The 26,507-nt window shown below is 37.7% G+C and overlaps 2 pseudogenes; one reads left to right on the forward strand and one right to left on the reverse strand.

Annotated features, from left to right (window-relative positions):
• The first annotated feature begins 3,734 nt into the window (after positions 1 to 3,734).
• LOC102895723 lies at positions 3,735 to 4,767 on the forward strand (annotated as a pseudogene).
• Positions 4,768 to 11,384: 6,617 nt separating this feature from the next.
• LOC112475105 lies at positions 11,385 to 11,503 on the reverse strand (annotated as a pseudogene).
• Between the last annotated feature and the right edge of the window lie 15,004 nt (positions 11,504 to 26,507).

A 26,507-nucleotide genomic window follows, 5' to 3' on the forward strand; every position in this document is an offset into this window, starting at 1 on the left:
AGTACGGAACCACAGACAGCGTCTTAAGTCTTTCTCAAATAGTCAAAGTTAGAATCATGCCTATTATGAAATAACTCTTAAAAAATTCCCTGGGGGAATTTGATTTTGTTTCTTATAATTTTTCCTTCCCTGGTGAAACTTATACAGAAGTAGCAAACATTATTTTTCATTTCTGCCATATTCAGCTCAGTAGGAAATAATGTCAGCCAGACATTAACTCCTGCCTTGTTCATACTAAAGTGTGCTCATTATCTGTCATGCCAGCTCTAAACTTATTCCAGAAGGAAAAAAAAAAAAGATCTCAGCATGAAACTCATTCTGACTATAGAGAGCCCCATGAACTGTGTTTAAAAATTCAGCAGAAAATGTCCTCATTCCATACACGAAATTCTTTTTTATAAATGCTTAAGGCCTTGAATTTTAGGAGCCACTTTTATGATTGTTTTTAGGGAATCTATGAAATCAAGAAAAGATGCTACTATAGGTGGCATTGTCTCAGAATATGGCATTATCCTGATTAAGAAAAGCATGGAGCTGCTAGCAATCTTTGCTGGATTTCATACAAATAATGAATTCTTTTAACATTGTCTTATAATACATACTTCTGAAACTGTTGAACCAGCTGGCAGCAAGTGGGGAATGTTGTAAAACAGTTTCAGACATTGAAAGGACTGGCTCAGTGAGAGCTTTCGTTACCCATACACCCCAGTCTACAGTCACACACAACCCATGTCCCCCAGCGGAGCAGAGGGCTGCCGTAGTGAGGACTCTAATTGGCAGAATAACGTATTCAAGGACAGAGTGTCAATGCTACTCAGTTGCTCCATCGTCAGTAATAAATGTAGACTTTTCTTTCTTTTGGACTTGCTCTCCTAAAATCATTTCAGGCTTTGGTCACATACTTTAAGTACATCTCTATCAAGGCCCTCTAAAAGACTGGCCCAGATTTTCCTCTATGTTTGGGGTGTGAGGTAGGCCACAGTTCTCCACAGAGCTAAATGGGTCTGATGTGTTACCTGGGCATCAGTGTGAAAAAGGAGAAGCAAAGCTTTGATTTCTAATTGTCCAAGAGGATTGATGAATTCGCCAGACTCTGATTGTTTTCCACAATGACTCACCTGGCACCTTTCTGGATAACAAGGATTCTTTACCCCTTAATACAATTAAATTTTGATAATCTACAGTGTCCTCCTGAGACCAAAATAATTGATCATGGATTTGCATCGCTCTAGGTCCATAGCAGTGGAAGGGCACAGGGGAGGGGCTCGGGCATGGCTGGGATATAGACTCCCGAGCTGTCTACAAAATCAGCATCTGTAGCACAGTAGTTCTCAAACTTGGCTGCACATGTGAATCCCCTGCAGAGCATTTAAAAATCCTCATATCAGCTAAATAAGAATGGAACTCAGGAAGCAGGATTTTTAAAGCTTCTCGGGTGATTCCAGTGAATAGAAAAGTTGACAAACCAGTGCTGTCTTGCTCTTGCTACTCAAATGAGGTCTTTGAACATACAGGTTTTAAACTGCAGACTCTCAGGTCCCTTTTCAGACCTACTGAATTAGAATCTATAGTTCAACACATTCTCAGGTGGTTCATATAAACACTAAAGTTTGAGAAGTATTATAGGGGAATCTGCATTTAAAATAAGCACCCCCCCCCCCCCGTGATTCTTAGGGCCACTAAAATTTGAGAAACTCTGATCTAGAATTGTTCTCATTACATGACAGGATGCCACAAGGATTGTTATCCCCAGGTTGTGTGATTTCTTACTTGTTTCAAATGAATTCAGCTTTATGTTCAGTAGTTAATTTTTAAATCTTCCTCTTCTCTCTCTACCATTTTCCCCTTCTTCCTTGAATTACTCAAACTCCCACCCCCAGTGAAGCTCCAGAAGGAGAGAATTCCTGAGCAGACACAGGTTAAGGAAACATTTTCAGTACTTCAAGATGTTTAATACTTCGAGGACACCAACACATGTCTCGTGGCCTTGACAGACACAATTTGACCTTTTGTATAATCTGCCTTTAAAGAATGGCATTTTGTTGTTGTTGTTTTATCTTTTTTTTTTTTTAAAGCCTTAAGATTGTGCAACCGAAGGGCAGATTTCAATGACTCAAGTCTGAACAAGAAGGCAGAAATTACTTACCATAAATCTGGGAGGCTGAACCAAGAAGTGAGAGTCAAACTTTATGATATGTGTCATACACATTTGTAACTCTAATTTCGGTAACACGCTAAACTATGAGGTTTAGGCACACTAATAAATATTTTTGTAATGGCAGACTGTATTGTTCAACTATGGAATCATCCCTTTAAATAAGGGACACTTAGCCATGCGAGTCACTTCCATTTGCTGTTACTCAGTGTCACTGTTAAGACCCTCAATGATCCCTGCATTCCAGATTTCCTCTTTGGTTTCTTCTAAAGCACTAGAAAGAAGTGATGCCTCAATACCTACACCCATGGCCACTTCTACATTTACTTGGTCATCAGAATATTTGTTCATATAAAGGGCCCTCTACTTCTATAATAAAACAACTTTTTTAAGGTTAATTTTTTTTATTTTTCAATTACAGTTGGCATACAATATTAAATTAGTTTCAGGTATACAACATAGTTTTTAGACACATAAATGTAACTTACAGAGTTACATATATATAACTTACAAAGTGATCATCCTGATAAGTCTAGTACCCATCTGATACCATACATAGTTATTACAATATTGTGTAATAAAACCTCTTGAAATATTAAAAATGTTTACTTGACCTCACTGTAGGAAGAAACACCAGGTATTTCTTTGTAAGTCCAGTATGTAACACAGTGAGTGTCTGGCTCATGGTGTCACTCAATAAATTCTTATTAAATTGACTTAAAAACTTTTTATTGCTGAAATGAAACATGGTACAGACTAATGGGTGTTACATAGCCTCTCACATTCTCCTCTTCACATGCTACAGTATGCTCACTAGAACTTCAATGACTTACTATGTTCACTTCCAAAACTGTCATTTAAAAAAAATCTTATTGGGAATAAAAATTAAGTCATTCGACAACATTGAAACATGCTGTTTGAAAAAATTTTTCAACATTGCTGCTGTGAAAAATGTCACTTAAGTGTTTACATTAAATTCATCATAGAGAAATAAAGTTTTTAAAATCAATTTTCATTTAAAATCAAGACCTACATGTCATAATATTTTATTTTTAAAAAATACTATGAAAGAAAAAATATAGCTCATGGAGGAAATAATATCTGGGAGGGGACTTGAAGAGCAGGCAGGTTTTATGTGGGAAGGGGACAAAGATGGAAAGCCAGGTACTGGTCACTGAAATGAGGGGTCATGTCTTACAAGTAATAGGGCCTGGCACATAGTAGTTATTCTGTAAATGGTTAGTGAAGGAGTAAATTAGAAAGCTACAGAGATGAAACCCACAGAGACTGTTTAACGAACCACAAGTCGTCCAGTCTGGATGGTGAATAGGTGAGAGCAGGGTTTCTCAACCTGGTGCTGTTGATAGTTTGTCGTGGAAAAGGATTGCATTGTGCGTTTACGGATGTTCAGCCGGATCACTGACGTATAGCTACTGGACACAGGTGACACCTCCCGAGTTGTGATAGCCAAAGATACCTCCAGATATTGCCAAATACCCCCCAAGGAGCAAAATCACCCTGGCTGAGGGCTAGAGAACTGCTGGAAAACAGGGCTGGAGAAGGCACTTAGGATCCCAATATGCGAGATCTGGTATGTCGCACAGAGTATTTACACTTAACTTGATAGACAAAGGGTATTCGCTTAAAATTTCTGGGCTAGGAAATTACAGAATCAGTATTGTGACTTAGGGAGAATAATTTGGCTGTTTGTAGAACAGTTTCCATTTTTGTAAAATGTAAATAAATATTACGTATATTTCATATATATATATACACACACACATATATATATATAAAATAGGTAAATTACTTAACTTCCTTGTACCTCAGTTTTCTCATGTGTAAAATGAAGAGTATCATAGCATTATAATGAGAATTAAATGAGGTAATTCACATATAGTACTTAGAAGATGCCTGGTACATTTTAAGTGAAAAATATATTCTTTTGTTGTATTGTTGATATTGCTTATCAAAAAACAAGGCACTGTTGTTGTGCAAACAACTTTAAATCATTTTTGAAGTGTATCTACCCTTTCTAATAAGAATCAATATCAAATAATTTATTCCAGAGCTAAATCCAAGTAGAATCAAAATAATCACACCTAAAGGGATTGCTATTCCCGTTTCTCCCTAAATCCTGGGTTAAAAGCTAGTAAAACCACACTTAACCTACGGAGGTGGCAGCCATCCCCTCTTCAGCATCACAGATGCCCTCAGACCCCTCGTGAAGCCCAAGATCGTCAAAAAAGAGGACCAAGAAGTTCATCCGGCACCAGTCAGACCGACATGTCAAAATTAAGGGTAACTGGTGGAAACCCAGAGGCATTGACAATAGAGTGCGCAGAAGATTCAAGGGCCAGATCTTGATGCCCAACTTTGGTTATGAGAGTAACAAGAAAACAAAGCACATGCTGCCCAGTGGCTTTCGGAAGTTCTTGGTCCACAGTGTCAATGAGCTTGAGGTGCTGCTGAGTTGCAACAAATCTTACTGTGCTGAGGTTGCTCACAGCATCTCCTCAAAGAACCGCAAAGCCATTGTGGAAAGAGCAGCCCAAATGGCTATCAGAGTCATCAGTCCCAATGCCAGGCTGCACAGTGAAGAAAACGAATAGACAGCTTGTGTGCACATTGTATTTGTGTTCATAAAACCATAAAATTCTAAAAAAAAAAGAAAGAAAAAAGAAAGAAAAAAGGAGAGAAAATGTTAAGAAAAAGAAAACTGAGTTTCAGGCTGCTTCTCAAATACATATCGGAGTGCCCAGAAACCAGGTAAAGACAGACTGAAAGCAACAGCCTAAAACAACTCTCAGGGGGAACTTTGAATGGGTCGGCTTCCAAATGTAATTGCTAACAAGCCACAGGTGCCAAGCCACATGAGCTGGTGATAGCCTGATTTTGAGAAGAGAAATGACAATTCTTTACCCGTCATTCATCCGAAGGTGCGTTTGTCATCTCTCATAGCACAGAGCAAGTTACCTTTTTATTAGTGGCTTTGGAAATATTTTTGCAGATGAGCAGCGGCATCATCCTTATCTGCAAAACTGTGTGTAAATGAGAATATACAGGATAGAAGAAATGTGATCTGCCTGCCAGGAGAATGGAAGCTGTGCATTTCATTTGAGCTCTCAGGCAGTGAGATTAGGGATCCTTTCTTGCCTGCCTGTCTCTTTGTACTGACCAAAATGATGGACCAATGCACCTCTCCCATCTGACTTTCTTTTTTTCTTCCCTCTTTCTCTGACCTTCTAACCTCAGCACTTGAAATAGAGAAAATACTTTAAAGGTTCTAAGTATGAAATCAAGTTAACTTTATTGGTTTTCTTAATGTTACATCCTTACAGTTTTAAGCTTTCAAAATGCTTCGCCACGAGTCATCTTGCTTCAGCCCTACCGAAGCGCTTAAGATAAACAGCACAAATATTATCTACATTTTACAGAAGGAAACTGGAGTTCAGTGAGGTTAAATGCCTTGTCCATGGACATGATGGAAGTTGAGACTACAAGGCAGGTTTTCTGCCTCACAGTCCCAACTCTGTGACTGTGGACAAGTCTCTGAATCATTCTTTACCACAATGTCCAACAACATTTCTGTACCTATTCCTTTTTAATTCCAGCAAGAATCGTATATAAAATTAATATATTTACAGGAATAATGAGACCCTTCTCATCCTTTGACTGATTTCCTTTAGAAGATTCTTACTTGGTTTCTGTGCCTTTAGTCATGACCCCTTTAAATCCTTCACCACCTACCACTATCAGATTCATCCTCTCCTCGACAACATTTTGGCAGGATTCCATCACTTTTCTGCTATTTTCAGTAGCTTTTCCAGCCTCATTTTGTACTTAAGATTTGTCCTTTTCATCTTATCTTTGACCACAATCTAGACCAAAGCTTTTATTTTCTATTCCCAGTGTAGGTGAGATTTACAACAGGTTCTAACATGGAGATGAAAACATGGTCTAAGTGTCCAATACCTATTTTCCATCCTTCTTCTAGGTTAGTTCCTCTATTTTTGTGGTAGGAAAAGGGGGCAGGAGAGAACTTTTTAAAAAAATATTTATTTTTCAATTATGGTTGATACTCAATATTATTTTATATTAGTTTCAGGTGTACAGCAGAGCGGTTAGACATTTAAATAATTTATGAAGTAAATCTCCCCATTAGTCTAGTACCCACCTGGCACTCTACATAGTTATTACAGTATTATTGACTGTATTTCCTATGCTGTACTTCACATCCCCATGACTATTTCGTGACTACCAGTTTGTACTTCTTAACCCCTTCACCTTTTTCATCTAGCCCTACAACTCCCCTTCCATCTGGCAATCACTAGATGGGATTTCTGAGTCTGTTTTCATTTTGTTTGTTCTGTATTTTGTTCTTTAGATTCCATATATAAATGAAATCATATGGTATTTGTCTTAGTCTGACTTATATTACTTAGCATAATGCCCTCTAGTTTCATCCATGTTGTCACAAGTGGTACGATTTCATTTTTTTTATGGCTGAGTAATATTCTATTGTATATATGTACCACATCTTCCTTATCAATTATCTACTGATGGACACTTAAATTGCTTTCATATCTTGGCTATTGTGAATAGAACTGCGGTGAACATAAGGGTGTATATATCTTTAGAATTAGTGTTTTCATTTTCTTTGGCTAAGTACCCAGAAGTGGAATTGCTGGATCATAAGGTTCTATATTTAATTTTTTGAGGAATCTCCAAACTTTTTTCCATAGTGACTGTACCAATTTGCAATTCCACCAACAGAGTACGAGGGTTTTTTTTCCTCCACATCCTCACCCACATTTATATTTTGATATTGATGACGATGGCCATTCTGAGATGTGTGAGGTGGTATCTCATTGTGGTTTTAATCTGCATTTCTCTGATCATTAGTAATGTAAGCATCTTTTCATCCGTCTGTTGGTCATCCATATGTCCTCTTTGGAAAAATGACTATTCAGGTCTTCTGCCCATTTTCTAATTGGATTGTTTGGGTTATTTTCGGTGTTGAGTCGAATGAGTTCTTTATAAATTTTGGGTATTAATCCCTTATCATTGGCAGATATCTTCTCTCATTCAGTGGTTGTCTTTTCATTTTGTTGATGGTTTCTTTTGCTGTACAAAAACTTATTAGTTTGATGTAGTACCATTTGCTTATTTTTTCTTGTGTTTCCCTTGTTCAAGAAGATACATCAGAAAAAAATATCACTAAGAACAATGTCAGAAAGTTTACTGCCTATGTTTTCTTCTAGGAGTTTTATAGTTTTGGGTCTTACATTTAAGTCTTTAATCCATTTTGAGTTTATTCTTGTATATGGTGTAAGAAGGTGGTCCAGTTTCATTTTTTTGCATTTATTTGTCCAGTTTTCCCAACATCATTTATTGCATAGACTGTCTTTACTCCATTGTATAGCCTTGCCTCCTTTGTCCTAGATTAAATGACTATATAGGCGTGGATTTATCTCTGTGCATGAGAGGACTATTTTGAGTTTTGGAAATGTGCATTACTTATGATAGTGGTTTCTAGACTATACGTTTGCCAAAATTCAAAGAATTTTTATATCTCAGAAAAGCTAATTTAAAATATTTTAGCAACATTTTTGGTGTGGTATGCTACTATGAAAGATTTTCTCTAGAACTCCAGATATTGCTGGAAATGGAAATTACTGTTTGATTTTTTTTTAATAGGAATTTTTTAGCAGTGCACCTATAGACAGAGGAACCATCTCAATAAATATATAAAGCCCCCACCTGGAGATGTGTTCATACTTTGGGCTTCACTAAGGAATGGGCACCTACATTTAGGCACATGAGTTCTACCTGAATGCACTCACTGATTTTTGCAGTGAGCAAGACAGATCCATTGAAGGTACATGTACAGATGTGCAGTGATTCTGATGCAATGTCGGTATTTGTATCCTTGCTATAAAATGTCCTTCCATCTCAACCCTGTATTGAGATATCATCTGTCACTCAGATTCATCACAATCCAACCAGGATTCTGATCTCACAGTTCTTTTCTTTTTTTAGTTTAGAGACCTTTGGTCCCACTCATCTAGGAACCTCCCTCATGAGATCACCCACTACTGCATCATCTCCAGACCCTTGATCTGTTCTAAAATCAAGATGAATTCAAACTCATTAAACCTTCAAATAATTGTATGTAGCACTGCACTAGACGTTGGAAAATATGGAAAGAAATCTGAAAATTTCCGTCTTCAAATAATTAAAAAATATAGCTAGAGAGTTAAAATAAAAAGCATAAAGAGTTAAATATTAATGAAAGATACAGATAAAAGTTTATAAAAGAGATGCCAAAAAACAGCACATGATTAATTGCCTTGTGAATTGTGTAGACAACAACTGCTGCCAAAGTTTGGAGCAGTCTGTTTATTCATGTCGCCTCTGCTGTTCCGCCTGACCCACCAAAGCTCCTCTGTGGTCTCTAACCATCCATCCCTCAGATATCCTCCCAGTTCACTAACTTTCTTCTCACAGTTTAACTCTTTGTCCAGGCAAAGATTTTGATTCTCGGTGAGCCTTTTCAGACTTGCCTTCACTATTATCTGAGAATTATTTGCTCATCTGCTGAGCCCTATGAGTCCACCTATAATCCTGCACTAGTGTGATTGTTTGTCCTTTGTTCTGACCACACTCTTTAGCCCATCCCTTCAATCATCTCCCTGGTAAATAATCTGAAATCATCTCATGGACAAGTCATCTATATCCAAGATTTCACTGACTTGTCAATTAGTTTTTCTGGCCCTGCATGTCTTGAGCTCCGGACCCATAACATCAATCTGGATGTTCCTCAGCTAGTCTGGACCGAACGTGTGTGCAGTTCTCTCCCATTCTTTCTTCTCCACTCACCCCATTTTTTAGTCCATTCCTCCACCTGTATTTTCCATTACCTGTATTTTTCAGTTAATGACACCAGCACCTACCTAATTGTCTTCAGAATCATTTTTGATACATTTCTCTCTTTACAGTCAATTGATTAACAAGTCCTGTCAATTTTGTCTCCTAACTATCCCTAGATTCTGTATCTTCTTCTCTGCTAGGTGTGAATTGTTCGATTGCCTTAGTCCAAGTCTTCATCATCTTTCTCCTACCTGGACTCTTGCATGTGAACTTCCATTTTTTTTATAGTTTTTTTTTTTATAGTGATTTTCAACAAAGCCACATCCCTCTGTTGTGGGGAAGGGGTTTAGGAGGGGATAGATGACCCACAACTTGTACCATTAATCTTGAAAGTCTTATCTAATTCTTTACTACTATTGCTGCTGCTGCTGCTGCTGCTGCTGCTACTACTTCTACTACTTCTACTACTACTACTACTACTACTACCAATAATAATAATGCCTTTTAAAGTACATTATAAGCTATGCTCTAAGTGTCTACGTGTATATATTTACCTATATTAATTTACAAAAAGGCTAAATAACATACCCAAGTTCACACAGCTAACAAGTGTTGGTACTGACATTCAAATTCAGAGACTCTCTCTCTAGAGACGGTGCTCTTGACTATAGCATTATGCTGCCCCGTGAGCCCCATTAAATTTCAAATCTTTAAATTTCAGGTCAAACAGGATTACACATTTCCTACTTCTCCTGCTTGCATCCGTTCTTTCTTTTTCTCGTCTTACCTTTCCACCATTTTCATCCCCTACTCCTGTTATAAACATCACTTCCAGATCCCTGTACACACCCCTGTGCTCTTTCGCACCTCTGCGTCTTCGCCCATGCTGTGCTTTCCGCCATTGTTCTCCTCGGGCACCTACCACATCCCTTCTCCTCCACGTGGGGTCCCCTTCAGTAACTGTCTTAGAGAAACCTCCTCTGTGCTCCTCAAACCATCTAGTTCCTCGGTGTGATTTTCTAGCCACACCCATTTCCTGAAGCGGCTGCTGTCTTCTTCTTCCCGGGAGTGAAGGTCTGTTTTATTTATTTGTTTGTTTGTTTGTTTGTTTAATTTTTGAAAATTTATTTAATTTTATGGTGACAGTTAATGAAATCTGGTAAGTTTCAGCTGTACGTTTTAACAATAAGGCGTATATATAGTTACATTGTGTGTTCACCTCCCATAGTTAGATTTCTTTCCGTCACCACATATTTGACTCCTTTTTCCTGACTACTTCCCCTCTCCCCCTAACCCCTACCCTCTGGTAACCACTAGTCTATTGTCCATGTCCATGAGTCTCTGTTTGTTTGTCCTGCTCATTTGTTGCTTTTAGGTTTATATCCCACATGTAAGCGATGGCATGTGATTTTCACCTTTTTCTGTCTGGCTTATTTCACTTAGCATGACAACCTTGAGGTCCATCCATGTTGCAGCAAGTGGCAAGGTCTCTTTTAGGAAATGGCAGCTGTAGCAATAGCTTCGCAGTTCGGTCACAGCTCCTGCATGTTTACAGGTTGCAGATAGTGGACTGAATGAATTTTTATAACAATCTAATTAAATGATCTAAGAAACTCACTTATAATATTAGAAAAATAGCCAGAACACATAATTGAATTTTTACAAAAATGCATAAATCAAAATTCTTATTCATTAAGGCTTGTAAAAAGTAGCCTTGCCATTTTACTGGCTGAAATAAGTTTTTATGAATCATTCATTTTATTGAGGTAGATTTATATATACTAAAATGCACAGATCTGCACATTTCAATGAGTTTCGACAAATGCAGACACCTATGTAGTCCACATCCTTAATAAGATATACAAAATTTCCATTTTCTCAGAAAATCCACTCATGCTCATGACTAGTCAATTCCTGCTCACCTGAAGAAAACTGTTGTATTAGGATTTCTTCCTATAAGTGATATCATCTAGTAGGCACTCTTTCATGACTGGCCTCTTTGGCTCAGCATAATGTTTTCGAGATTCATTTGTGTTATTGAGTGTATCAATAGTTCGTTTCTTTTTACTGCTGATTGATATACAATTGTATGAGTATCCTATTATTCATGTGTTCTCTAATTGATGGATATTTGAATTATTTCCAGTTTGGGGTTAATATAAATAATGCTGCCACGGAGTTTTGTACAGATCTTTTGTGGACATATGTTTCCATTTCTCTTTAATAAATGCCTAGAAGTGGAATCATTGGGTCATGGGATAGGTGGTTAACTTTATATGAAATAGCCAAAAATTTTTTCCAAAGTGGAGAACACTTTTATTTATTTATTTGTTTGTTTGTTTGTTTGTTTGTTTTACACCTACAGCACCTAGTCTTCCTAGGTGGTCTCCCATCCAAGTACTAACCAGGCCCAACCCTGCTTAGCTTCCAAAATCAAACAGGATTGGGCTTATTCAGAGTAGCATGGCCATAGACAGGAGGATAATTTTATACTCCCATTAGCAATGTGTAAGAATTTGAGTTGCTATAAATCCTATGAATATTTGATATTATTTATTTGCTTACTTATTTATTCCCATTCTAGTGAGAGTGTTCAAGTGAGAGTCTGCTTCCAGGTTGCAGACAGCTGACCACTAGGACCATTACATGACAGAGAGCAGAGTTCTCTGGGGTCTCTTTTATAAGGGCACTAATCCCATTCTTGAGAATTCTATCCTCATGACCTAACCACCTCCCAAAGGTCCTGCCTCCAAATACTATCACACTGGACATTAGGGTTTAATTTATGAATTGTCAGGGACAAACATGAAGTCTATTGCACCCCAATAGTAGCGAGAAAGAAGAAGGAGATTCAACCTGAATGAAGGAATACTAGAGGCCTTTTGTTCTACCTGGAGCATGTTAATCTGTGAGTTTTACTTTTCACTGAGAAACTAACTGAACCTGACATATTCCCAAATCATTTTTTTTAATAGGAGGTAAATTGTAGGTAAGTAATCTACTTATTCAGTGTTTCAGGTTTGATGTTTATATGGGATGCTGTGGTCAAGGTGGCTCTCAGCTGGTTGTTTTCAAAGACAAGATCTTTAATTGAAGATTACATTTACACAACAACTGCCATTGTTTCGGTCAGCTTGTGAATTAAGAGTCATAGTTCTGAGACCTCTACTTCAAAAACACTTCAAAAATTGATTTCTTTTCCTTCAAGATTAGTTCATCACCTAGAAGGACTTGAGAAAAATGTGTAAAAAATATAGACCAACACAGTAAATTGTCAGCTATCTGTAATCAGTATCGTTTTCTCTCCTCTGTACTGTTTTGACACTTATTGATTTACTGACTGTTGCCTTTTATGTGTGTATGCAGTGTTTCCTATAGGGATATAATAATAACAATATATTTGTGAAGTCTTTTTTTGTTTTCACAGCATGCACATCATGCACATTATTTCATTTAATCTCTTAACAATTATGAGAAGAAAACATAACAATGAATATTATCCCCATTTTACAAACATAAAAACTGAAGCACTAGAGATCAGATGGAACTATGACAAAAAGCTAGATTTCTTTTCCTTTCTTTTTCTTAAATTAAATTTATGGGGGTGACATTGGTTAATAAAATTATATAGGTTTCAAGTCACACGTCAGATGTGTACTGCATTCTGTGTTCACTGCCCAAAGTTGTTTCCTTCTGTCATCATGTATTTGATCCCTTAACCCTCATCTCTCCCACTCCCTTTTTTTCCCTCCGAGCCCAGATTTCTTATAGAAGCTATTTAACCATCAGTGTAGCACATACAAAATAGAGTTTTGTAAATTCTATGTTTATAGAAATATAGATAGAAAATTGATAATCAAGCTTACTGAGGATACATGTATTATATGGCTATAAGTTTAAGTATCTATATCACAATTGTTTTTCAAAAAGAAATATTGTAAAACAGAATTTAGGATTAGACCCAATTGCAGTGAGAGTCAGAAATCAGTCTCTTCCAATCTTATTTGTTAGGTCAGGCTTATGGCATCAAAAATCAGTGTGTTGAATACGGTTTGCAATGAATTTCCCAAAGAAACAAAAATTGATACTTCTGAATCTATTTCACATTCAAATAATGAAGCAAGCTAAACTGCTCATATTTTACCGGATCATTTCAACTTGCTCAGCTCCCAGAGAGCACTGCCGGAGAGTTGGACCACATGGGTTTGCTTAACTTTCTCAGCTTTCTTCTTCTTCTTGACTTTCATCTTCTTTCTTTGCCTTTCCTTTTCTCCATTAAGACCATCCCCCTAGCCCACTCCGACTTAAAGAGACTTTTTTTCTCGACTCAGTTTGTGCATTTGGCCAAAGGAAATGGTTGAATTGGCAGAACAGAGAGAATAGAAAAGGATAGTCAAATGCCAAGTCAATTACCTTAACCAATGAGGTTAATTTTCTCTTGTCGTTTATTCTATGTGTTGCTTATTTAGGTAGTATGACCACCAAACAGAAGCCTAATAATGTATCTACAAGTTTTATCATGGAGTCAAAATTTCATCAGCACTCACTAATTGATATAAAACAATATTATATTGTAGTGAGCTACATTATTCATAATTGTTCATAATGCTACATTATTATATCCAGATCATACAAGCAATTATGTATCAGAAAGTAGAACCCCATGGCCACTGGTGATGAATTATCACATGGATTTTTTTCTCTAAAATCATCATGGCTAACACTTAGCATTTATTGCATACTGATACTATACTAAGCATTGTATCAAAAGGAAAAATGACACTCATTTTCATACTGTATTTTCTATCTATAATTCATTGAGACAAAAAGAAAAAAACAAATACTCAAACCCACAATAAAACTGCCAGCTCACTCGTGTGCTCTGAAGAGAATGTTGAGCAGCATTTGCTGATAGGGCAGGTAGGTGGTTGGAGCTCTGTGGGAGGCCAGATCTGCCTGCCCTCTGCTCAGTTCGTATAATCAGAGACCAGAATATTCTTAACCTTTTATAGATGGATGAACAACAAATTAGGAATTTCTAATTGCCTTCTCTCTGAGGGCTTTCTCTCAACCAAGTAGAGAAGGTATTAGCAGAAGTGTTGTTCATCCAAGATGATGTTAACTCTTTGTGAAATTAAGAGACTTTTATTTGAAAACCGCATCAATAGCTGTAGGCAGAGAATATAAGAAGTGTACTCCAGGCTGTAATAATTGCTGGCTGCCCTGGGAAATGGCTTCAAGGCCAGAGCAGTCATGGCTCCACACAAGCACATCCTCTAATTACTGAAAAACCTGTGTAGAGTCTCCATGTTAATCAGTCTCTCAGAGACTTCAGCTTTACGTGGTTAGTGCGGATTTATGGCATTTTCCTTTTCCTGTTATTAAAACTGATATTTCACAAGGAAGAAACTATCTCCAGACAACTGTTAAAATGCAAAGTTTCAGTCATAAAAGAAAACTGCAAGATTATTCTGAGAATATTCCATAGAGAATTCCAAACAAGGATAAGAAACAATACATCAAAGATGGGGTTACGGGGGGGAATTCAAAAATAAAAAGGCATGACTTTAAAATATTAACAAAAGGACTCAACAATTGGCCCATAAAATCAAGAGGTTAGAGTGTAATTAATTTAAGTGCTTGTTGCAATTATGGAAATAAACATTTATGCATAAATGCGAACTGAATTATACATAATTATGAAAGCACCAAACTAATTGGAACATTTGGATTAACACAGTAGAGGCCAAATTGCCTTTTTAAACCAATGATATAGTGCTTTTCGTGTATCCTGCATGTAGATGGCAAATAGTAGTTAGTAATGGAAAGAAACATATTTAGAAACATATATTTCTATCAAGTTAGCATATTGTTTCTTTTGTAGAGTATATGCATATATTATAGATTAAATTATAGTGACTTTTATTAAAGAAATATATGGCTAGGACTGGCTGGTTATGCCAGTTGTGGCTGATCTATATGGCAAATTACCATTTGTTATATTCTTAATACTCCAGGCTTGGTGGGATACTAAGATCCTACTGGCCTTGAGGTTGCCTGGGAGTAGAAATTGTTTGAGTTCTGGATTCAGACAGACTAGTGTCTGATCTTACTAAATATGTGAATTCGGGTGAGTTTTGTAACCTCCCAGAGACTCAGATAACTACCGTAGAATATTCAATACTCAATAAATAGCTGACTCCAGGTCTGATTGGCTCCCTTCAGTGCTTTGATTATCTGCTATTTCTTTCTTTTTTGCCTTTCAACCCCCAATTCCTAAGCATATGGCAGATTTTCTTGTTCTGGTGCACCATGTAGACCAGTGATCCATAATCCTTTGACCTGGCATTAACACTGGCAACAGAAAGGCAAGCAGAGAGAGACTCTTGCCAAAATAGGAAGAGGGGCCAGGATTGCGAAGAATTTCTTTTCTCTTTGGAGAGGTGCGTGCATGTGTGTGTGCGTGTGCGTGTGTGTGTGTGTGTGTGTGTCTGTGTGTCTTTGTGCAGGTAGAGGGGCCAAATGGATTTTAGGAGTCCAAAAAAATCCTCTATACTTACCTCATATTTTTCCATAAATTTGGTTTATAGCTGTGGCTCCAGCTTTAACCTAAACTATGTCCACTACTGGGATTCATAATATACTATTTTCTTTTCATTGACTCATTTATTCACCAATTCTACAGATTCACTGAACACATAGTATATGCCAGATACAGTGATAGGCTTGATAGTCAGAATATTTAGTAGTGTAAAGGCCCACAGACAACTATTTTTATAAACTGAGTTGCACAGAGTTGAGAGCCTGGATAAAGAGTTGGGAAGAAGAGAATACACTTGAATATCGAGCGTCTATTGCCTCATATGATTCACCTCCTGGGTTTTGTGTTGAGCTTGAAGCAAGCTAAAGAAACTATTTTGATAAAAGTACATGAGACATAGATGCATGGGGTTACTTTGGAGTCGATATGTGACCCAGGGTTAGAAACAGAAACATTGTTTTCACTGCTGGATAGAATGGCTTCAATTCACTAAAGACTCCAATGACTATACCTCAGGAGTGTTTTTAATACTCTCAAGGGATACATAGTGCTTTTGGTTTGGGCGCCAACATTATTGCGAAGGGCACCGGGAACAGTGGTCCTAGTGAGGGCATTGCAGGAAGGGCATTAAATGAAAAGGTCTACAGTTGGTCAGGAGAACCATTGTGGGTGCAGTATAGACTGTAACTGGCTAACTTATACCCAAGCTGATGTAAGACGGTCCCTGAGACTTTAGAAATCATGGAATGAGATTTTGCAAAGGGAAGAGATGATGCATGAATACACAAGGTCAAAGCCAGTGAGATTAGAGACATTACTGTTAATATGATCCTTTATGTGATGTAATGGTAATGTCTGGGGAACTCTGTGTATGCCTAATGACAGATTCATTTGGATTAACAACATTTTACCATTGGTAGAGTTTAAAAGGATCTTATCAGTCATTTCAACTAGTGTAATACTTTAATTTGATTTTTTTCCCTAAAGTCAAGCTGTGATCAGAATCTGCTCCTCTGTAAAAAAGTAGCTTTGAACAACAGGAGAAAAGTAGAAAGAGGAAGATTTTGTTGCTATGGTTTTTCTTTTTTTAGCATAGGACATTTCAAAGAGGGTCATGTCTACATATACCAATAAATTATAAAGATTTGCATGGCCTTAAAGTAATAAAATGATGTGGTACATCTGGGAGAAAAGAAAGTACATTATTGAGTATGAGGTTCTCCCTCATTAGGTCTAAATTTAAAAGTTTGTCTGGGCTGTCCTAGACACCTGTTGGCATTTTAAAACTTTGTCTATTAATGTCCCCCAGTTTAATGTTTTCCATTTGGTTTGGAGCCCTAATTTCCAGCTAAAAGGCTTATTTTCAAGACTTTCCACATAACATATTTACTCTCAGAGATTTTTAAAGTAAATTAGCTGTCCACATGACCTTCGATAAGTTACTTAGCCCTTCTGAGCCTCAGTTTCCACATCTGTGACACGGTTGGACTTATTTTCTATGGTACCTTAATAGATGTTCTGTAATCTGAGACCATAATCCTTGAAAGCTAAGTCTTTTTTTTATTATTAATTTCAAGTATACAGTACATTGTATACTTATATAGCGTATGAAACGATCCTATAGATTACTCTATCTTTTCTCTGGCTCTCCACCTAGCCATTACACCTAACTGCATTCCCTATGCTGTGCTCCCCATCCCGGTGACCATCTATCCACTACTAATTTGTACTTCTATAACCCTTCACCGAAAAGCTAAGTCATTTTTAAATTTTCAGAAAATAGCAGAGGTAGCAATGTTAGATGTATGGATACAACTTTGGGGGCACATGTATTGGAAGGTGAATGAACCCAAAACTTGGATGATCTTTCTCTTCTCCCAATTCCTGTTGTACTTATTGTCCATGTCACACATGAGGCATTTATCACTTGCCTTACACATATTGGCAAGTACATATGTGTACATGTTTTCACACCACTAGATTTATTTTGAGTCCCTGAAGGTTAACTTACAGTTCTCTGAATTATAGAGAGTCTAGAATTGTTCCTGGTCCAGCATAGGTGCTCAGTGCCTGGTATATAAGAGGGTATAAGAACCTTTTGCTAACATTAAGAAGTTAGATGCCTCATTACTACTTTCTTAGTTGATAAGGACATATATGGTAAATTTACAGGGTATCTGGCATTGCCCTACAACTCACTCATGTTCCCATTGGTATGGAATGCATCTCTAGATTTTCTTCTCCTTGCAAGGGAAGAGAATGTGAGCCTAAATACAGAACCAAATTTGCACAATCATTAAGCATTCTAAGAGCTTCTCTTTTGTTTTTCTAAAAAAGGAAATAAACATATCTTTATTTATGCAATATTCAGTTACTGAAAATGTACATCATATGAACAAATAAGAATTTCTAGCCCACACTAGAAACATTGCATTGGGAGAACTTTCCGAGTCAGCCTTCCCTTTTCAGCTCTCAAAAGGAATGAGGAAAGTTGTTATGGGAAGAATTTGGGGTTTATATTCAGACAAGGTTACATGACTTAATTTCTCTGAGCCTCAGAATCTCCATCCTAAAGTGGGAGTAATAATGCCTTTCAGAAAATTCATGTGGGGTTTAAATGGAATAATCAAGAGTGTATAGAATTGTGCCTGGTTCATTATAGGTGCTCAGTATATAGGTGCTTGGCTCTTGGAGTTTGCCAAGAAAATGGACAAAAGAGCCTACACTACTTGTTTATTGTTTCCTAAGTAGTCACTTAGGAAATACTTGTCACAAGTCTTACTTTTCTATAAATCTCTCTAATGAAATGGAAATTATCCTTCACAACTAGGAAACTGACTACATACAGATACACACAGGTACACATACTCTGTTGCTCTCCTAATGAGTTAAGAAAATATTTTATGCACACATATATCCCATAGCTATATGGATTTTATGTATATATGTATATATATGTATACATATATATATATACACATATATCTCATACAGTCATTTAGAATACAACTCCTTTAAAGACAATGGATCTTATGCTGGTTTAATTCTCTTTAGTTCCTAAGTTTATGAGAACACTACAGAAACACTAATGTGGGTGCGTTTTGTTGAAATAAGAGTTTCAGTCACCAGTGACTCATCCCTTGAATGTTTCATATTCTCAGCATTTTTTTTCTACCCAATTCTCATGTTTCTGCCATGCATTTGTCTTTATATTTGCATTGTCTTATAATTTGAATATTTTTATTTGAGATTATTTGGCCTATGTCAGGTATACTTCTCTATGGTCCCCAGGGTGTTGTATCTTGTTTTTAACTTCTTCCCTCTCCTTGCTCTCTTTTTATCAGATGTCATCCATTGTGCCTCACTATTTTACCCTTGGGTGTTTCAATTATGCATGAATGAGATCTGCCTCACAGTTGCACGTTTCCATTTTCTGTCTAAATAACTGCACACGAGAATGAAAGTCTGTGTTGAACTTGAGAGGCTCTTAGCTGGTCGCAGGTTTCGTTCGGGCCCATTCTCGTCCTTTCTTTCAGTAGCTCAATTTCAGGGTTGCGTTTAAGCCAGCTCTCCCTGCATTTGCCCTGCCGTTGGCATTGTCCAAGCTTTTGCATCCAGCTCTCTCCAGCCTGCGCTTCGCTATTCCAGATATTCCAGAAACGCCACTTAGTTTCTCTAAGAATCTTATCTCAGCAAATAGTGTTTCAGCAGTAACAATAAACTGCTATTCCTCTATTAAGCCCCATGGTTTAAATCAGTTGGAATTTCTCAGGATTTTAAACTTACCACGTTTTTGAGGAGATAGGAAAGAAAAGAATTGAAAACATCACCTTAGCATTAGAAAGTGTGTGTGCCTAAAGCAGATAGAGAAGAGCAAAGAAAGGATGATTGGTTAGCTTGGTTTCCTTTTATGAATCATCAGTCTGGCCATGAATACAAGCTCTCAGCTCTCTCAGCTTGCTCCTGTCATAGAACTCACCACTTTTTAATACTTATTGTCTGGCACTTTTTTGATTGTCTCCATTGCCCAGTACAATGCCTGACTCATAAAGGAAACTCAGTGATGAATGAATGAATGAACAAATGAATGCACGAATAAGTGAATCACAAAGATGTTACTACTGTGACAATAAAAAGAATTATTATGCTATGCATTTTAAGTATACAGTGTAAATTAGTAAAGTAAATCTGAGGTAGTCAATATAAACAACCGACCTACAAAATTTATAGCTTTGTAACTAGAACAATTTTAGGTGGTATTTTTCCTGAGCATTATTCTTATAGTTAATCCTTTGAATCCTATACACAAAATGATTTTAAATATATCTGTGCCATCTTTATATATAAGAAGGGTTCTTTATCATTAATACAATCAGAGTCACACGCATAGTTAGAGAAACAATACAAAGGAACTCCTGCTGTGAGTAAACAGGGTGAATTATGCCACACTTGTTCAGAGTAATACCTCGGAGCCTTCATAAGGTATTTGTCAGCCCAGTTAATGATTTAATTCTCCTCACTCTGCAGAGCCCCAGACACTAGCCAGTGTTGTATAAACCATCCTTAGAGCCAATCAATAGAGTATCGTCTAGGTTTCCCTAATAATCTTTTAGATGAAAAGCAAGCGCTGTGCAGAGAACTGTGTGTAGTTTCCTGAGTTGTTCTAGCTCCATCTCATTAAAGGAAAACATCTTTAACAACTTTAAGTCCAGCACTCAAGTGGATTTCATAAGACAGAAAATTTCAAATATTTTTTAAAAGAATGAGCAGAACCAATATAGAGCTGCAAACTTTTTGTTGCCAAGTGAGGCCATTAAACACCCCACCCCCTAATTTCCTACTATTAACTGTTACCATTGTAAAAGAAAGATTGTCAATAAAAATAAATTATTAATTAATTAATTAATTAATTAATTAAAAAATTTTTAAAAAATTTAAAAAGGAAAGGGCACATTTCAGCAGTTCTTTAAGTGGAGGTGACCTTATTTTTCTTTTCACAAAGTTCGGGCCCTGAGGTTGACGGCTCAGCCCCCGCCTCATCCTCTTTGAGAAGTCTCGCGAGGCCTGTGTTGATGAGCTCACAGCCACTGCTGTTCAGTCCTGGGGGGCACATGGCCGCTGTGTAGATTTTTACTGCTTCTTTAAATAGTCAAATAAAAGTCTATGTCTGTTCCTGAAGTGTACATTAAAAACCCACTCAGCCAGTATCAGAATGACCCTCCTGTCCTGTGGAACCCCACGTACAACATCACCAAGGGAAAACCCTAGGATATTGAAGTGGGTGGGAAAACCAACGGAAAACTGAGTTTTGCTTACCCACCAGCTGAATCTTTTAAGAGGCTTCATTGTCATTCAATGTGGTCGGTAATTGCCCTCAAGTATACATTTTCGAGGATAATAAACAAAAATGTTCATCTGTGATGTGATCGGCAGTGCTTGCAATGGGAGGGCATGATGAGAAGCAAAGTAAATACAAATCAACAAGTAAACGACTTCAGAAAAAACAACACTGCCCCTCTAGGGAACTTCATGAAACAAAAACAAACAGAAACAAAAACAATCAACCTGCTCAAACGAAGACTGGGTGTAAGGGACATGATTATTAGTTAAACCGTCTTTATGAAATGTACAGAGCTATGTGCAGTTAGATAGATAATTCATGTGCAATTTTATTATCTCTCAAGGTTTAATTAAATATTTGCCTTTTGGCTAATCAACAGCAATTAATAAGAGATGCTTATATCTGTACAATTTATAAGATATGTGGACATGGCCTTCACTGGAATTTTAGTGGTCTTCTTGATAAAAGTAACACAAGTCAGAATTAAGAACCTTTATATTAGGGTTCTCTAGAGAAAGAGAACCCACAGGGTATGTGTGTGGGAAAGGGGGTGGGAGAGAGAGAGAGAGAGACAAAAAGACACAGAGATTTATTTTAAGGATTTGGCTCCTGCAGTAATGGAAGCTGGCAAGTCCAAATTCTGTAAGGTCAGGCCAGCAGGCTGCAGACACAGGGAAGAGCTGACATTGCAGCTAAAGTCCTAAGGCAGTCTGGAGGCGGAAATTATTCTTCCTCTGGGGATTTCAGTCTTTTCACTTATCTGCTTCACTCAATGTAAACGTTAATCTCATCTAAAAAATACATCCACAGCAATAGGTGGACTGGTGTTTGACCAAATATCTGAGTATTGTGGCCTAGCCAAGTTGACACATAAAATTAATCATCACAACCCTGGAAAGAAAAAAATAAAACATTTATTTTTAAATAGAAGGCTTGAAATGGATGAAAAGTTAAATATAATAAATATTTGCTAGATAAATTCTCTTTTCAAGTATCACACTTCTCAGCATTGAACGAGGAGAAGGAGTTTGAATCGATTGAAAAGAAATAGGTCATAATGAGTAACTGATCTGGAATCATCTGTACCTTAAGAATTCCCTTGTGTTTTATGTATGGATATGTACTCCTGGCACCTGAAATATGCACAGGTCGTATAGTTTAGTTGTCACTCAACAAAATAAAACTGCAAAGTAAAAGAAGGGATACTTATTAAACACATAAAGAACCAGAGTGTCATTTTTTCATAACTTGTCATAAAATAAACAAGGACTTTTTGATCTTCGGCATGGTGCCACCATGTCGTAGCAATAGTTATCAATAACAAGATAACTATTTCTATAGTCTCGCTGTCCCTGGACAATAAAAAAAATCAAGGAAGGAGAATCACAAATGACAACGAATGAGCAGCATGCTTTGTACCTTTGGACGGCGGTATGAGAAGAAGCTTTGAGGAACCCTCTGGTGGAAATTTATTTTGCCTTAGTTTAAATTCTGATGCTTCATCAAAAGTAATTTGTAGCAGAGAAATTCTTCAACTACAGTTCACAATAAACCATGGTTTAGGGGAAGGAGAAAAAGGCAGACCCCATCCGGAATTTAACCAGAGCAGCTCTGATTTAGGTATCAAGTTTATCAGAATTCATTTGAAAAAAATGATCCCCCCGCTGAAGCAGGCTTGAAAAATCATTGTGGATCCTATTTCTTCATTGAAAGACATTAAAATTATGTGAATGTCTATAAAATACGCAGAGAAGTGATGCTAAGGCAGGGCCCGGCCACCCCCGGGTGCCTCCCCTCTGGGCAGGTCACTTTGGAGAAAAGTGGTAGTAGCCGACCAAACCCACACAAGGCTTGGCCGAAAAAAGGTGGCTTTGTGTAACAAAATGTGTCACCCCTCCCTCCAGGGACGGCAGCCCTGGCTAGGGCACAAGGCAGAGGAAGGAAAACAGGCTGGATTTCCACTCTCTCTTCTCACCCCCTCCCCGCAGGAGGCTTGTGCCAGGTCTGAAGCACACAGTGGTTTCTTTGACACGGTGCCCATATTCCTGAGGGGCCTGAGTAGGTATTTAAAGTTACAGTATCTGCCTGGTAAATTAAATCCAGGGTCTTTCTTTCTGCAAATGGAGTTAATACCAAGTTACCCAACACTATCCTAGTAGATTAATATAGTATATACCTTTTTAACCTAAAGAATTTCAACTTATATAGCAACACCCATTATTTGGGTGAATAATCAATTTTCTACTATTAAATTCTGCCCAAGCTTACCAGAATCTGCACCTAAAACAGTCTGGAAGGAGATACTCATAGCTACAGGAGATGAGCCACCAGAAGGTTTACCTTGGTGGGGGCATGGGGTGAGGTTTTTAGTTATTCTTCCTTAAGGCAGGACCTTTTGGGGGTCTTGTCCTTTTCCTCAGTCCCTCTGTCTACTGCTTTCAGGGTTAGAAAACTCCTCCCTGTCCTTGCTAGCAGGGGAAACAAGCCTAAAGAAAATGACTGACAGCTGCAGGGACAGGCTGGGTCACAGGAGCTGGCAGTCGCTTGGAAGGATGAGAAGAAATGGTGTTAAATTTAGACCAATGGGGTCATCTGGGATTGAGGGGGTGGGGTTGAGATCAAAGAGAGTCCAGCGGCCACAGAGACGCTCACACACACCAGGAGTGAGGCCAGGAGTGAGGCGTGAGCCCAGGAAAGGCAGTGGGGTAATTTAGCCAGCTCAGGAAAACGCTCTCCAGGATTTGGGCCCTTTGGCAATGACAACCCTTAAGAAAAGAACTGACTGGATTACCTCTTAGGTGTGTATGTGCGTGTGCACGTGTGTGGGGGTGTGTGTGCAGGAACACATCGCTTTTTCCCCAATCTAAAGATCACCTGCTGCCTGTACGTGTTTAGTACAGAAGATGGGAAGACAAACAGAATCGTGCATAGGAGAAACTCACCAGTAAGGCCATTTTTTATTTTTAGTTACAGCTAAATTTTGTGCTAAGAGGAATGGAGGCTGGCAAGTCATTCTATTCCAGAGAAGTTACTCTATCAGGTCTAGCTAGCTAGCTTTACTCAGGTTCTTTGAGATTTTAGAACGTGGTGAAGTTCTGTGCCAAGTACATATGTTAGTGTTAGCACTTGGTGACACTGGGGCTGGTTAGTCACTTTGTAGGTTTTCTGTATTCTGTGTTCTCTCTCCTTTTCTGATTTTTTTGGCCATTTCATTGCTACTTAGCAACTCCATGAAAAATAAAAGAGGAAATAAGATAAAACTCAAATCAGTGATATTATTTCTCTCTGATTTACTGTGATTTAGCTGGGGGTGGGGAGTTGGACATGTTGGCTGAAAAGGCAGTCTGAGGCTTATTTGCGAATTTCGATGATCCATCTCGTCTCTGAAGGAGAGATGACATGTTGCCCTTTTTGCAGTGTGGTGGAGAGAGGTCGGCTTTGTCAGAGCTGGGTGGCCTGTGTTCTTCTGCTTCCACCTTTAGCTAGATGATCATTTTAACTCTTTGGAATCAAGGTCTTCAATTGTAACTTGGACTGGGTGTCTCCATCTGCCTAGAAAACTTCCACTTAGCCACTGACAGTTACAAAATTCACTTGCAACCGAGTCCTTACACTTATCTCACCTCCTTGTGACCATTAGTAATCATTTTATGAGGAAGTTGGTTGAAAGTTCTGTGCAATTGTTTGGTCATAAAACAGAGACAGAAATCCACCCTTACTCTTATTAATCCCCTGCCCCTTCATATAGTTACTGCCGCCATACCTCACTCTTCTTTTCTCAAGTACTAATCAGAAGTGGCTTCCTCTTCCATCCTTCCATCATCTGGTGGGTACAGGAACTTTCCTGAATAACTCCCTCTTCTGACAGCTGTCAAATCCCAGGCTATCCAGTCCACGTCCTGGCATCTGCAACTTCAGCGTGTGCCAATGCCGACTCTTACTCTAGCATAACGCAAATATTTATTCTAATGTAACTCAAACGTGCTATTTCTACCTTTTTAAGTATTTACTTTTTTCCTTGAAAGTTGTCCTACATGGAGTCTTTAACCAAAGAATGTAATAATGGCCCTGGATATTAGCAGGGCAGCTGTCTCAGAGTTTTTGGGACTCACTTTCAGTTTATCCTAATTTCACTCACGGTCTGCTGTTTCTTCTCATGGAACCAAAGTTCATAATCAACTGTGTGAACAAATTGATAGGATAAAAGAAACTTTCATAGTAAACCTTTAATGTGGTTCATTTTTATGCTCTTAAATACCAAATGTTTACTTGCTATATAGGAGAAACTAGAATTTTATTGAAATGTAGATAATATGCAATATAGCGTAATTTCTCCCATAAAAAGTATTCATTATAGATCATTATTTTTATTCTCTAACAGTTGTTCACCATCTTATAAAATTTTGCTTTTTCTCATGTTTTTACTTATTATATTTTTTAAATTATTATAAAATTTACCAGGTCTGTGCCACTGGTAATGACTACCAGTGGCTTCCTTCAGGTTCTCTGCGGGCAAACTCTCCTTGTCGAGCCTCAGACGAGGTCCTTTTTCTTTTACCATTTTTTCTATTCTGATTCATTCTTTTTTTTCTTTTTTCTTTTTTTAAACCAGAAACCCTTTGTTTTCATTCTGTCTCTGAAAAGGTATGTTGAAGTTTCTAAGGCTTTCAGACCCACACCGCATACCTGTGTCTTGAGAAATAGATGCAATGAAGGAAGTTTGATATCTTTGTAATGATAATTTAATGACTGTACTGCTTGATGTTAGAAAATTCCTCAAAGTAAAATAGTCGAAAGGAAAAGAGATTACAATGTGTGCAGTCATTAAGAGTATCTGATAGACGTGGTATGAATCGCATATCGCATCCTGAATCAAAATGTGTCCTGACTTAAGTTTAAAGCGTTAGTTTAAACAATTGTGTATAGAATAAACAGTATCATGACCTAGATTTTGATTATTATCTTTCATTCAGTCTTGGAGAAGACCTTCAAACTCACTTGCCTGAGGCACTAGTGAGCACCAAGTTTTTCTCACTCATGAAAGAAAAATAACAGTCACTCCGGAGAAGTGAGAAATCTTGCAGTAAAAATTCAATGTGGGCTTATCTCTGCATCCTTTAACCAACCGTGCCTTTGTAGACCCTTAGTTTATTATTATCAATTTATTTAACTCTTTAAATATAATCCATGATACTAAATTGGCTATCATAAGTTAGCATTAATATGACTAAAGTATGAGAGGGAATAGTTTAAATGTATCACATTAGGTAATTTTATTTCTAACTACCAAATAGAAATTGCTATTTAAACAAGTATAACTACTGGCTGAAAGCCTGAAAGCAAGAGATCACATAAAACCAGTCAAGGGTGAAGGTAGACTAGTAGAACAGGTTTGCCAGAAGTGGATCTGTGGCTCAAATGGAAACAGGGGAAGTGCCAGCGGGAAATGTGAGAGCCTGCCCCAGGCAGGAGCTGGCCCCAGAGAAGACTCCCGTGGGACTTCAGTCAGCCTTGGTTTTCCCATATCTATATCATTCCCATTTTCAAAATTTCAAGCAAATACTAAGTATACATTAAACAATTATTTTATAAATGTT

Source organism: Pteropus alecto, unplaced genomic scaffold, assembly GCF_000325575.1.
Source record: "Pteropus alecto unplaced genomic scaffold, ASM32557v1 scaffold50, whole genome shotgun sequence".
In the NCBI taxonomy this organism is placed as follows: Eukaryota; Metazoa; Chordata; class Mammalia; order Chiroptera; family Pteropodidae; genus Pteropus; species Pteropus alecto.